Below are 13,919 nucleotides of genomic sequence, written 5' to 3'. Positions count from 1 at the left end.
GTTACTTTTATTGCATTTAGTTTTTCTGAAGCCTCACACCTCTCTCCAGAGCCTCACCAAATACATTAAATTGTATAAAAGCACTAGCCTCTGAACTGTACTAGCCAACCAATGTGGTAAGGAGATTAGCCATCAAAATAAAACTCTCCAGATTTAGAGTGAGGTAGAATGAAAGGGAATTGATAATCAAAAACTACTATGGTGGCTTTGACTCCTAATTTGAGGAGCTGTGTTTTGGGGTATTTTGTTTTGTTTTGTTTTCAGCAGAGGCAAATACCCCAAGACCAACTGATTTTTGTTCCTTGACAATGTAGTTTAATAAGGATAGTAATGATAATTGTGGTATTTTTTAACAGATTACAATCTTCCAAACACTGTACTAAGAACTGGGGTAGATATAATCAGGTCGCACAGGGGGCTCACAGTCTAAGTTAGAGGAGAATAGATAGGTATTAAATCCCCATTCTACAAATGAGGGAAATGAGAGACAGAGAAGTTAAGTGATGTGCCCAAGTTCACACAGCAGGTCTGGGTTTAGAACCCAGGGCTCTGACTCCCAGGCCCCTGTTCTATCCACTAGGACACATTTCTTCCCCATGTACTATGAATGGTTTTATCAGACAGTACGTTTTCCCAGAGTCATGCATGTTATTTTTATCTGTTCCAGAATCTTGGGAAGAATAAGATGAAATTCCTTTAAGTGCTATACAGTGCAAAGGTAAATATCACTAAAGTGTTGTTTAGACTGTAAACTCGTGAGCAGAGAATTTATCTATCAACTCGATTGTATTGTACTCTCCCAAGCACTTAGTTCAGTGCCTTGCAATAGTAAGCACTCAATAAATACAATTTATTGATTGATTCATTCATTAATTTTAAAGTAACAGCTTAATATCAAAAGATTGAATAATGGAAGAGGTTTAATATGATTATGATTTATGAGAAGCTCCTGAAGAAGAAACTTGGTCTGTTGATTGCAGTAGTGGTTTTTACACATTAATGAAGACTGTCATAAAATACCTTGTTCTATTTAAGCATTGTGGCTCAGTGGAGAGAGCCCCGGCTTGGGAGTCAAAGTCATGGGTTTGAATTCTGGCTCTGCCACTTGTCAGCTGTGTGACTGTGGGCAAGTCACTTAACTTCTCTGTGCCTCAGTTACCTCATCTGTAAAATGGGGATTAAGTCTGTGAGCCCCACGTGGGACAACCTGATTACCCTGTATCTACCCCAGCACTTAGAACAGTGCTCTGCACTTAGTAAGTGCTAAACAAATACCAACATTATTATTATTATTTAAACCTCTCTCTTCAATGGAGTTTTTATTTTTTAATTGTGTTAATAAATTAATCTACTGTATTGAAAACAAATGTTTGTCTTCTTTGCATCTTTTTTTATATATGACATTTGTTAAGTGCTTACTACCTGCCAGGTAGTGTACTAAGTACTAGGGTAGATAAAAGTTAATCCAGTTAGACACGGTCCCTGTCCCACATGGGGCTCACAATTTTAATCCTTATTTTACAGATGAGGTGACTGAGGCACAGAAAAGTGAAGTGATTTGCCCAAGATCACACAGCAGACCAGTGTCAGAGCCAGGATTAGAACCCCAGTCCTTCTGACTTCCAGGACCATGCTCTATCCTCTAGGCCATGGTGCATCTTTCAGTGACAGTGATGAGGGGATTGTTGAAGTTGGAAGGCAATGAACAAGGAGGAAGGGTAAAGGGCAGTGACTGTTCTGGAACTTCATCAGGGAGGAGCCTATGGAGGCTTGACTGGTCATCATTTATTCATTTATTTGTATTCATGTCTGTCTCTCCTTCTAGACTACAATAATAATAATATTAATGGTATTTGTTAATCGCTTACTACGTGCCAAGCACTGTCCTAAGCGCTGGGGTAGTTCCAAGCTAATCAGGTTGTCCCACGTGGGGCTCACAGTCTTAATCTCCATTTTACAGATGAGGTAACCGAGGCAGAGAGAAGTTAAGTGACTTGCCCAAAGTCACAGAGCTGACAAGTGAGCTCGAGGTGGGCAGGGAACATGTCTACCAGTTCTCCCAGGCACTTACTTAGTACAGTGCTCTGTACATGGTCGGCACTCAATACATACCATTGATTGATCAATTGTTACTGCTGCATCAAAACTGACTATGTCTCAAGAACCATACATGAGGGTTTGCCATGTGGTTGGAGCATGTTTCTGGCCACACCCAAAACTCCCACTCATGCTTCAGGAATCACCACCGGCACTGCCACTGCTGCTGTCACCAATGCCCAATGGGAAGCCGCCCAAGTTGTGCACTTAGAGTTCCTGTTTCACTAGCCTGGGGGGTGGAGGCAGAATGAGTGAGACTTTACTTTGGCCTTCTCTTCCTTTCATTTTCATTTCTTGTCTGCCCCTCTATTTGTCCCTCTTCTCACCCCCTCTATATCTCTTTTCCTCTCTGACTCTCTCCACTTGTACTCTGTCCCCTAGCTTTCATGGCCCTTCACCTGAGGATAAGAGGGCACAGCATTTAGTAAAGGGCTCTGCACACAGTAAGCGCTCAATAAATACACTTGAATGAATGAGTCAACTTGGAGGCTTCACATCTATTGCTGCAAAGCCCCGGTTCATAACCACCAGGACCTTTCTGGATTGGGGGAGCCTTGGTGACACATAGTAGAGTTCAAACCACACCTCTGATCACCAAGGTTACTGTGGAAAGTTTTTATTTAGTTTTAACAACGTGCAAGGGAGTGACCCGTTCACACACATGCTCACTCACTCACTCACTCACTCACTCATTCCATTCCACCAAAGGTCCAATACCAGCCTATGGTCAAAGGAGCCCATTCTCCCAATGCTACATGTCTGCTGTGTGACCTTGGCCATATCATCTAACTTCTCTGTGCTTCAGTTACCTCATCTGTAAGAATGGGATCAAGATTGTGAGCCCCATGAGGGATATCGGCTGTGTCCCACCTGATTACCTTATATCTACCCCAGCGCTTAGAACAGTGCTTGGCATATAGTAAGCGCTTACCAAATACCACAGTTATTATTATTGTACTGTTTCCAAGTACAGAAGCAGCGTGGCTCAATGGAAAGAGCATGGGGTTTGGAGTCAGAGGTCATGGGTTCGAATCCCGGCTCAGCTGTGTGACTTTGGGCAAGTCACTTAACTTCTCGGTGCCTCAGTTACCTCATCCGTAAAATGGGGATAATGACTGTGAGCCCTACGTGGGACAACCTGATTCCCCTGTGTCTACCCCAGCGCTTAGAACAGTGCTCAGCACACAGTAAGCGCTTAACAAATACCAACATTATTAAGTGCTGCTCTCCTGCTGCTCTAACCATGCTTCCTTCTTGTTTCACTGCAGGGTTCTGCCCCTCTTTCCTGTGTGCCTCTGTGTGTCTCACAATGAGGACCTTTTATCTGTCTTAAGTATCACATCTATGTCTCTACATGGCAGTCATTGATTGATCCAGGCCTGTTACTGGGTAGAACAAGGAGACAAAGCCCTGCCTCCCTCAGTGCTCTGCCCCCACAGGCCAGCAATCACCTGCCCTCAGGTAGATCCCCTCAGGGCATTCAGGGATCTCTTCCTTGTTGTTTGTGGGATGACAAACAGTCATTAATAAGTTTGAATCCCGGCTTTGCCACATGTCAGCTGTGTGACTATGGGCAAGTCACTTAACTTCTCTGTGCCTCAGTTACCTCATCTGTAAAATGGGGATTAACCGTGAGCCTCAACTGTTTGTTCACCAGTGGCTTTTCCCCCACCATTTTCAAAAATTCCCATGTTTTCCCCATCCTAAAAAAATTAAAAACACCTCCCTTGACCCCATGGCTCCTTCCAGGTATTGCCCCATCTCCCTTCTACCATTCCGTTCCAAATCCCTTGAGCGAGTTGTCTAAACCCGCTGCCTTCAGTTCTTCATCTCCAATTCTCTCCTTGATCCCAGAACCTCCAGCCCGGACTTGGAAGTCAGAGGTCATGAGTTTGAATCCCGGCTCTGCCACTTGTCAGCTGTGTGACTGTGGGCAAGTCACTTAACTTCTCTGTGCCTCAGTGACCTCATCTGTAAAATGGGGATTAAGACTGTGAGCCTCACATGGGACAACCTGATTACCCTGTATCTACCCCAGCGCTTAGAACAGTGCTCTGCACATAGTAAGCACTTAACAAATACCAACATTATTATTATTATTAGTAAAGCAGCTTATTGTGGGCTCACCACATCTATATTCCCTGGGGCCAAGGGAAATCTGTTCAGCTTAAATGTTCTAGTTTCATTTTTCTCCAGCTTCCCCACTGAATGGTCAACAGGATCACCCAATCCTCTCTCCTTAGTCTAGGAATTGAATTTTCACTTCCTTTCAGATGCTTTTCTCGTCCTTTCCTGCTGTTTCTCCAAGCTTCATAGTGCAGTAGTGTATTGTTACTGTACATTGACAGCGAACAATGTAATGGTTCATTTAGAATAGGTTTTTATGGAGCCTGTCAAGATTTAGCTATGTTTTGCATAGTAAACCTAATATTAAATGACAAAATACATCAGAGCAGCTCCTTCAGAGCCATTAGTGTGAAGCAGTCAATGTGCAAGCGGATTATTGCACATTGCATATAGGGAAGCCACTCAGATAATAAATAAAATAGCACTGAAATCTTGGGGGTTTTAAGTATTAGGATTGTATTGTGGTTCCATTGAACAGCTTGTCTACAAGTGCTGCAGGAAGTGTGGCAACTATTCTAGTGTGCCTGGTGTCTTGGCACAGCAGGTGATTCTCTGAACTTAATAACCTGCTGTTCCATTTTAGATTAAAAATTGTCAAAAGGCAGCCAAGTCGCCCCTGATATGGGCTAATGTCCTGAAAACATTTTCCTGTTTACAAGAGAACTTGCTTTTGATCAGCGAAGGATGAGGCCTGCCAAATACAATGTAAAAGAAAAACAGCCTCAACTAATCTCCTAACTGGTTGTCAGTGGATTGTCAGAATTAACGAGCATTCGGTCACTGGTGCTTTATGGCAATTTATGCCTTAAATTTGGGGAAACAGAGGGAACACATAGCATTTGGAGACTCTGATTTGTCCTTCTGAGGTCGGCAGGATATGCATTCCAGTCAAATCGAAAGTTGCCTGCTGGAGGATCTTGGGTAAGTCACTTAACTTCTCTGTGCCTCAGATTTCACATTTGAGTGCCTGTTCTCTCTCCCCTATAGACCCTTACCCCATGTGGGTTTGGGATCGTGCCTGACCTGATTATCTTGCACCTACCCTAGCTTTTAGTACAGTGTTTGACACATAACAAGGACTTAACAAATACCACAATTACTAGTGGGGAAGAAAGACATTAAAATAATTTACAAACAGAAGGAAAAGGGGAAGTGTAGAAGGGTTAGTACTAAGTGCTCCAGGAAGTTATGTGTTTGAATGCCTTCCACCTAACTTTTACATCACAGTTGACAGCACCATCATTCTCCCCTTTTTCTAGGATGCAACCTTGGCACTCTCCTTAACTTCTTTCATTTTTGCAGCCCTTATCTTCAGTTTATCACTATTGATTCTTCCTCCACAACACTTACAGAATGCACTCTTCCCTTTCCATCCAACTAACCACTAAACTGCCCCATGCGCTTCTGATATCCTGGCTTGACTATAGCATCTTTTTTTCTCCCCAGTTCTCCCTGCTTCCAGTTTCTCTCCTGTCCTTTCCAAATTTTACGCTGCAGCCTGGATATTTTTAAAATGTCATTCTGCCTGTATCTCCCCCAGTTCTCAAAAATACCTTAGGTATTAATCTCATATACTCTATTTCTTGTATCTTCCAACTGCCGCTTCAATACTCCCATATTACTATTATTATTATCATTATCGTTATTGTACTTGTTAATAACTTACTATATGCCAAGCACTAAGTACTAAGTGATGAGTTAGATAGAAGAATAATCAGATTGGGCACAGCCTTAATCCCACACAAGACACATAGTCCAAGTAGGAGGGACCTGGGTTCTAATACTTGTTCTGCCACATGTTGGCTGTATGATCCTTGGCAAATTGCTTCACTTCTCTGTGTCTCAGTTCCCTCATCTGTAAAATTGGGATTAAAACTGTGAGCCCCATCTGGGACATAGACTGTGACAAACCTGATTAGCTTGTATCTACCTCAGCACTTAGTACAGTGCCTGGCAAGTAATAAGTACTTAACAAATACCATTAAAAAAAAAAAAGATTAAATTCCCATTTTTCAGATGAGGGAACTGAGGCACAGAGAAGTGAAGTGACTTGACCAAAGTCACACAGAGCAGACAACTGGTAGAGCCAGTATTAGAACATAGGTCCCCTAATGCCTAGACCCATAGTCATTCCACTAGGCTACACTGCTTCCAAATACTCTATTACTTTGTCATATCTCTCACTTATTTCAGTGTCTGTCTCCCTCTCTAGATTAAAGGCAGAAATCATGTATATCAATTCTACTCTACTCCCTCAAGTATATAGTGCAGTGGTTAGCATACTCTAGATGCTCAATAAATTCTATTGATTGGTTGATGGATTTAGACATCCTCTTCATCATGAGTCAGTTTTCTCAATGAGGATATATTGGATGTCTTACTCCCTTCTCAGGACAGTTGCTCTGGGAAATCCATAAGAACTAGGGAAGATGAAGAAGAGTGATGGTTGTTTGTTTTCTGAATTGACACATCTGATGAATAGCATGCAATGTTTTTTCAATATTAAATACCTTCAGGAAATCTTGGGAAATTTTAGTTTTTATCCTAGAGGAAAGCATATTTAGAGACTGAACAATAGAAACAGGGAGTAACAACTAAGTTAAATTGCAAAAAAGATAGTCAACATGCTAATCATCATTTGGTATGACAAATTCTTGTGCTATCTCTATCGGAGCCAAATCAATCTCTACAAAGTTATTAAATGTGAGAGATCTTATTTACTTTAAAGATCCTGATTCTGGTACTATTATTGCATAATTTGCATACTGGTTGGGCAATAGGTCTTGAGCTACATTTCCCCAGCAGTTATTATAAATAAAGTGGTAAAATGGAATGGAAGAGTAACATCCTGCAGAGAGAAACTATTTGAAACAGTGCTAGTGGAAAAAGCGTGGGCCTAGAGATCAGAGGACCTGATTTCTGACTTGGGTTTCAATCCCGTTTCTGCTAGTTGCTTGCTGTGTGCTCCAGGGCAAGTCACTTAACTTCTCTGTGCCTCAGTTTTCTCATCTGTAAAATTGGAATTTATTGCTGACCAGATCATTTTTCTAAAAGATCATTCTCTGGACATATCTCCATCCCTCAAAAACCTTCATGGTTGCCCATCCACCTCCACACCAAACGCTAATTCCTCACCGTCTACATTAAAGCACATAATTAGCTTTACGGCTTCTACCTAGCCTCGCTCCTCACCTAATACAACAAAGTCCACACATTTAACTCCTCTAATATCAGTATTCTTACTAAACCTCGATCTCACTGTCAACTCCTTGCTCATGTCTTTCCCCCTTCTTGGCATTCTTTCCCCCATTATATCTGACCAACCACCTCTCTCCCCACCTTCAAAGCCCTACTAAAATGATATCTCCTTCAGGAAATCTTTTCATTCATTCTTTCAAATGAATTCATTCATTCACTGAGGGTTTACTGTATGCAGAACACTGTACATAATGGTTTCCATTAAACTCTTATTATGTGCCAATCACTGCTCTAATTTCTGGGAAAGATACAAGCAGGTTGAACACAGTCAATGTCCCACATAGGGCTCACAGTCTTAATCCCCATTTTACAGATGAGGGAACTGAAGCACAGAGAAGTGAAGTGACTTGCCCAAGGTCACACATCAGGCAAGTTGCAGAGCCTGGATTAGAACCTGCATCCTCTGACTCCCAAGCCCATTCTCTTGCCACTAGGCCATGCTGCCCCCACTCTTTCCTCCCTCCCTTTTGCATTGTTTATGCACTTGGTCCATTCCTACTAGATACTTTGATATTCAACCCAACACCATTCGCACAGTACCTCAACACCATCTGCACAGGACTTATGTACACATTCCTTATACATTGTTGCTCTCACTATCTATAATTTATAATAATAATGATGGTATTTGTTAAGCACTTACTACGTGCCAAGCACTGTTCTAAACATTGAAATTGATGCAAGGTAATCAGGTTATTCCATGTTAAATTGACAGTCTCTTAATCCCCACTTTACAGATGAGGTAACTGAGGCACAGAGAAGGGAAGTGACCTTCCCAAGGTCACACAGCAGACAAGTGGAGGAGCAGGGATTAGAATCCACGGCCTCTGATTCCCAAGACCATGCTCTTGCCACTAGGCCATCCTGCTTATCTGCTGAGGACTGTTCTAAGTGCTGGGGTGGATACAAGGCAATCAGGTTGTCCCACGTGGGGCTCCTAGTCTTAATCCCCATTTTACAGATGAAGTAACTAAGGTTCAGAGAAGTGAAGTGACTTGCCCAAGGTCACACATTAGGCAAGTGGCAGAGCCTGGATTAAAACACATATCCTCTGACTCCCAAGCCTGTGCTCTTGCCACTGGACCACATTGCTTATCTAATGTCTGTCTCCCCTCAATAGATTGTAATATCCTAGAGAGCCGGGATCATGTCTATCAACTCTATTGCATCCCAAACACTTAGTACAGGACTCTGCACACAGTAAGTACCATTGATTGATTACCTCTCATAGTCTCCCAAGCTCTGAGAACAGTGCTCCCCAAATGGTAGGAACTCAAAAAATACTATTGTTTGCTTGCTTGATTGATTGCTCTCCCTTCTGTTGATGTTTTTGTTAGCTTTTCAAGGGAATCATGTTGGTTCTGTCTCACCAGAAAGCTAACAGAATCAAGACAAGGTGGTAAGAATGGAAGTGTGGAGGGGAGACAATGACAGATTTTCCATTTCTTAACTTCATTTTTCCAAAGCCTCCAACATTGGAAACATATTTACAATATTTCATATTTTTGCTTGTAGGTGTATGTGTGTGGGAGAGGAGACAGGATGGGTGCTTTCAGGAATTGTAAGAATTAGAAATATTCTGATAGTCCTGCTATGAAAGCTAGCTATATTTTTCATGAACATTTGAATAAAAAAAGAAGTTTGATGCTGTTGGAGATAATTGAGCTAAATCAATTGTCCAACTGGTTGACAAATAAAGCAATTCAAGAGGATGAAGTGGCCAAAAGATCTAATGTGTGTCTATACATAAGGTTCTATAATCTTACTCTAATGGATATCTAACAGCTTCAACTTCAGGAACCCAAGAACTGATTATTACCACAGTGAGTGAGTAACATACATCGATAATCCTCACTTGGCTAGTCCACAAATCCTTTCATTCTTGCCAATAGGCTGGCAATTTTACCCCACTCCAAAGTGAGGATTTAATGACAAGGTCCTTTAGCAGGGTTTCGTATTAACAAGACTCCATTAGTTTTGCCAATAAAAGAGTATATAATTATTTGGTAAGCTGTGAAGGATCATCTTAAATAATTGAAACTGAGCTACAAATATAAAATTGAACAAAAGCATCATTTTTGATGAGGTGGGCCTACTATTCACTTCATCAAATTTTGTCAGTTACTTGCTAATGGGCAAAAATCACAAATCAGTGTTATTCATTGAGAATTTTCTGTTCACAGAGCACTGTACTTATCCTTGGGAGAGTATGATACAACAGAGTTGACAGGCCCACTCTCTACCCACATTGACTTTACAGTCTAGAGGCGGTGACAGTCAGTAATACACACATAATAATTTATCATCTATAATCTATAGATTTGTGCTTAAGTGCTGTGTGGCTGAGTGTGGGGCAAATATCAAATGCCCAGAGGTCACAGATCCAAGTGAATAGATGACACAGAAGAGGGAGGAAGCCAGGCCCTCTGTTAAAAAATGTGGAGATTTACACCTTAATCTGTATAGGTCTTCTTCTGGAAATTGTTGTTTCCCCATAATTAAGTTTCCTCCTTGTTAAGAAAACACTGTATGGGGATGGGGATATTTTTATGTTGACCTGGGCCTTGTGATGCTGGACTCTCTCATGTCCCCTTAAGCATTTCCAATCTCCTATGAATTATTTCACCCTTTACCTAACTCTCATCCACTGATTGCTCTGGATGTCACTTGCATCTTATGTCATGGAATGGCATGAAAGGCTGAATGATAATGAGCATCTTTACAGTGGATGACTCCATTCACATTTTCATCAAATGCTTTATTCTTCTTGATTCATCTGCATGAAAGAGTTGCCTATCTCTGCCATTTCTGGTACCTCATAAAGAGGGTGTATTCTAGTGAGTAGAGCTTGTAAAGTGAAGGAGAGGCAGTGAGTGAGAACTTTTGGGTTGATACAAAGATTTCCTCAAAGGCTCTTCTCTTTTCATTGTCCTTTTAACCAATTCCTTTACAGTTCGCTTTCCACATATTTTCCCAAGTGCTTAGTATGGTGTTCTGCACACATTAAGCACTAAATAAATGTGATTGATAGCTTCTCCGGGCACTGGCTGTGGGGAGTGAGAGCATCTTAGCAATTCTCCAGAACCTGGTGAGGACAGGGAAGACTTTTCTCATTACTTATGTTTTCTCACTCTAACCAGATCTCAACATGTCTTCACTGGTTATGATCTGAGAAGTCCTCTCTAAAATGTAAGCCCATTGTGGACAGAATGACTTCTCTCCCAAGCACTTAGTCTAGTGCTCTGCACACAGTTAGCACTCAATAAATACAATTGATTGATTGATTAAGAATCACATTGCCCTTCATAGCAACATATTCTCCCTTGGAGAGATTTTTTTCAGCCAACTTCAGTATTTTTCCATATTCACCCAATCACTCATACTGATTCACTCCCAGGCTTCTCTACTTTTATTTCACTAGTTATTACTTTGTTACATCCTTAAACAAATTTGGTACGAACTATCCTGGGCAAAGATTCCAGAACATGGCTATTGGAAGCAGATGGTACAAAGAATACCTGAGCAACTGAAAATATCGAAAACTATCTTGATTGCCTTTTGCTCAAATCACACTCAGTTCTCCCCAAAAGTCCATTTTCACTGTGTATTTTGCATAGAATACTGTTAGAGATCAGGGAATATTTTTCCAAAATCCCAATCATAGTCAATTCAGTTAGATCACCTTGCCCCTTCCTACCTCTCCTCCCTTCTCTCTTTCTACCGCCCACCCCGCACGCTCCGCTCCTCTGCCGCCCACCTCCTCGCCGTCCCTCGGTCTCGCCTATCCCGCCGTCGACCCCTGGGTCACGTCCTCCCGCGGTCCTGGAACGCCCTCCCTCCTCACCTCCGCCAAACTGATTCTCTTTCCCTCTTCAAAACCTTACTTAAAAATCACCTCCTCCAAGAGGCCTTCCCAGACTGAGCTCCTCTTCCCCCTCTACTCCCTCTGCCATCCCCCCTTTACCTCTCCGCAGCTAAAGCCTCATTTTCCCCTTTTCCCTCTGCTCCTCCACCTCTCCCTTCCCATCCCCACAGCACTGTACCCGTCCGCTCAACTGTATATATTTTCGTTACCCTATTTATTTTGTTAATGAATTGTACATCGCCTTGATTCTATTTAGTTGCCATTGTTTTTACGAGATGTTCTTCCCCTTGACGCTGTTTAGTGCCATTGTTCTTGTCTGTCCGTCTCCCCCGATTAGACTGTAAGCCCGTCAAACGGCAGGGACTGTCTCTATCTGTTGCCGACTTGTTCATCCCAAGCGCTTAGTACAGTGCTCTGCACATAGTAAGCGCTCAATAAATACTATTGAATGAATGAATGAATGAAAAGAGTTATGCACTTGTGAGCAATATTGGTCAAAGTGAGTTTACTATAATGTGAGTTTACCTTACCACAGAATCCATTAGGAAGCACTGCCCTAGTGAAAATGGTGCAGTACTCAGATTTGGAAGATCCACGTTCTGGGAACAGCTCTGCCACTGGCCGGCTGTCTGACCTTGGGCATATCACTTAACCTCACTGGGACTCAGTTTCCTCATCTGTCAAAGAGGGATAATGATCCTTCACTCCATAGGGGTGATGTGAAGAAGATAAATGCCATCAGAAGAGCTTTGGACAGACAGCAAGGGTGGTAGTAACCAATTCAGTTCATTATATAGAAACTCTGGACCATAATACCTAATAATTGTGGTATTTGTTAAGTGCTTATTATGTGTCGGGCACTGTTCTAGGCTCTGATGCGGATTCAAGCAAATCAGGTTGGATACAGTCCCTGTCCCACGTGGGGCTCAAGGTCTCAAACTCCATTTTACAGATGAGGTAACTGAGGCACAGAGAAATGAAATGTCTTGCCCAAGGTCACAAAAAAGACAAGTGACTGGGACAGGATTAGAACCCCTGACCTTCTAACTCCCAGGCCCATACTCGATCCACTACACCATGCTGCTTCTCATACACTATGCTGCCTTTGAAACAAATCATTTGGTTGGGGTGGCTGAAGTAGGCAATGATGAGGGTGAAGGTGACTCTTCTGCGGGCCCAGGGGCAGCTATGCCATTCCATTGTGGTGACTCCCATGTCATTTAGGAGATGGGGAAAGGTGCTGCATGACAGTGGCCTGCTTGAATGGAATAAGGTGCAGTTTCCAGGTTGCTGCTGGTCCTGAGGATCTAGAAGGAGAGAATGGAACTCATGAGACAAATCCCTTCGTAGTATGAAAAATGTACTTTATCAGTTTTAGAAGGAAATCACCAACTGAGATGTTGGTCATAAAAATTCATTGCCACAACATCTGTTGGGTACTAAAATTATTGACTAAAATGTGTAAATAGGTGTAGGTTTCACAGTCAGTTACAGGAAAAGCTGCTTTTTGTAGCTTTTTATTGTATCTTTTATGATTTTTTATAATGAGGCTCCAGTTAGGTTAGATTTCAATAACATTATCCTTGGTTTCCACAAAGGGCTGAGGCAGCACTGCAATTGGTGGAAGCCCCATCTTTTACTACAGTCTAGGCTTCTCTAATAGTATTTTTATTTTTATACAATTCTTTTATTTTTCCAAAGAACTTTCTCATTTGTTATCTCATTTTAAACTCATATCATTCCTGTGAAATAGGGTGAGGGAAGCATTATCATCTTCATTTTACAGATGAGGGAACTGGAGCCTAGTGAGCCCATTGTGGGCAGGGGTTGATTCCCTTTATTGCTGTATTGTACTTTCCACGCGCTTAATACAGTGCTCTGCACACAATAAGTGCTCAGTAAATATGGTTGAATGAATGAATTAATGAATCAAAGGAACCTGTCCAGGGGTCACACAGCAGACCAGTGGCAGAGCCAGCCCCTCATCCCTTCTCTTTTCCTTGAAGTATGACTTTCTCCTCTGCTTTCCTGGAGGAACTGCAGTTCTGCATTCAAACAGTTACAAGGTGGCAGTTTGAGAGAATGGAAAGACTTCTAACAGTGTGTTTGGCTGGAGTGGATGTGGATTGTATTGGTAATTTATGTACAATGACTATCTCCCCCTCTGGACTGTGAGCTCAATGTGGGTAGGGATCTTGTCTACCAACTCTTTTATATTGTTCTCTCCCTAATGCTTAGTATAGTGCTCTGCACACAGTAAGTGCTCAATAAATCTGATTGATTGATGTGCACAGCACTGTAAGTAGAGGTATGTTCACACTCTTGAACTAAGCAATTACTTCACTGTTAGTGACATTCAGTTATGTGATAGCACATGAAAGATGACCACTTTATTCATTCAACAGTCTCAGTTGAGTGTCTCCTATGGGCAAAGTACTGTATTGGGTACTGTTGAACAATTCAAGGATGGTAATTCAGTCAGTGTCCCTACCCCTAGGGGGATCATAGTCTAAAAATTGCTGAGAGAGGAGTCTGGTGATGGTTGCAGAAAGAAAGATTGAAATAATTAGAG

At 42.0% G+C, this 13,919-nt stretch overlaps 1 long non-coding RNA gene across 1 annotated transcript in view; it reads left to right on the top strand.

The window, feature by feature from the left end:
* Window positions 1-667: 667 nt before the first annotated feature.
* LOC114806373 overlaps window positions 668-13,919 on the top strand; it is a 189,631-nt gene continuing 176,379 nt past the window's right edge. Inside the window, exon 1 of the long non-coding RNA XR_003754401.1 lies at window positions 668-718. This is a non-coding gene — a long non-coding RNA (uncharacterized LOC114806373). The remainder of the gene's footprint in view (window positions 719-13,919) is intronic.

This window comes from Ornithorhynchus anatinus, chromosome 2 (genome assembly GCF_004115215.2).
Source record: "Ornithorhynchus anatinus isolate Pmale09 chromosome 2, mOrnAna1.pri.v4, whole genome shotgun sequence".
Taxonomy (NCBI): Eukaryota; Metazoa; Chordata; class Mammalia; order Monotremata; family Ornithorhynchidae; genus Ornithorhynchus; species Ornithorhynchus anatinus.
This window is presented reverse-complemented; position numbering and strand designations above follow the sequence as displayed.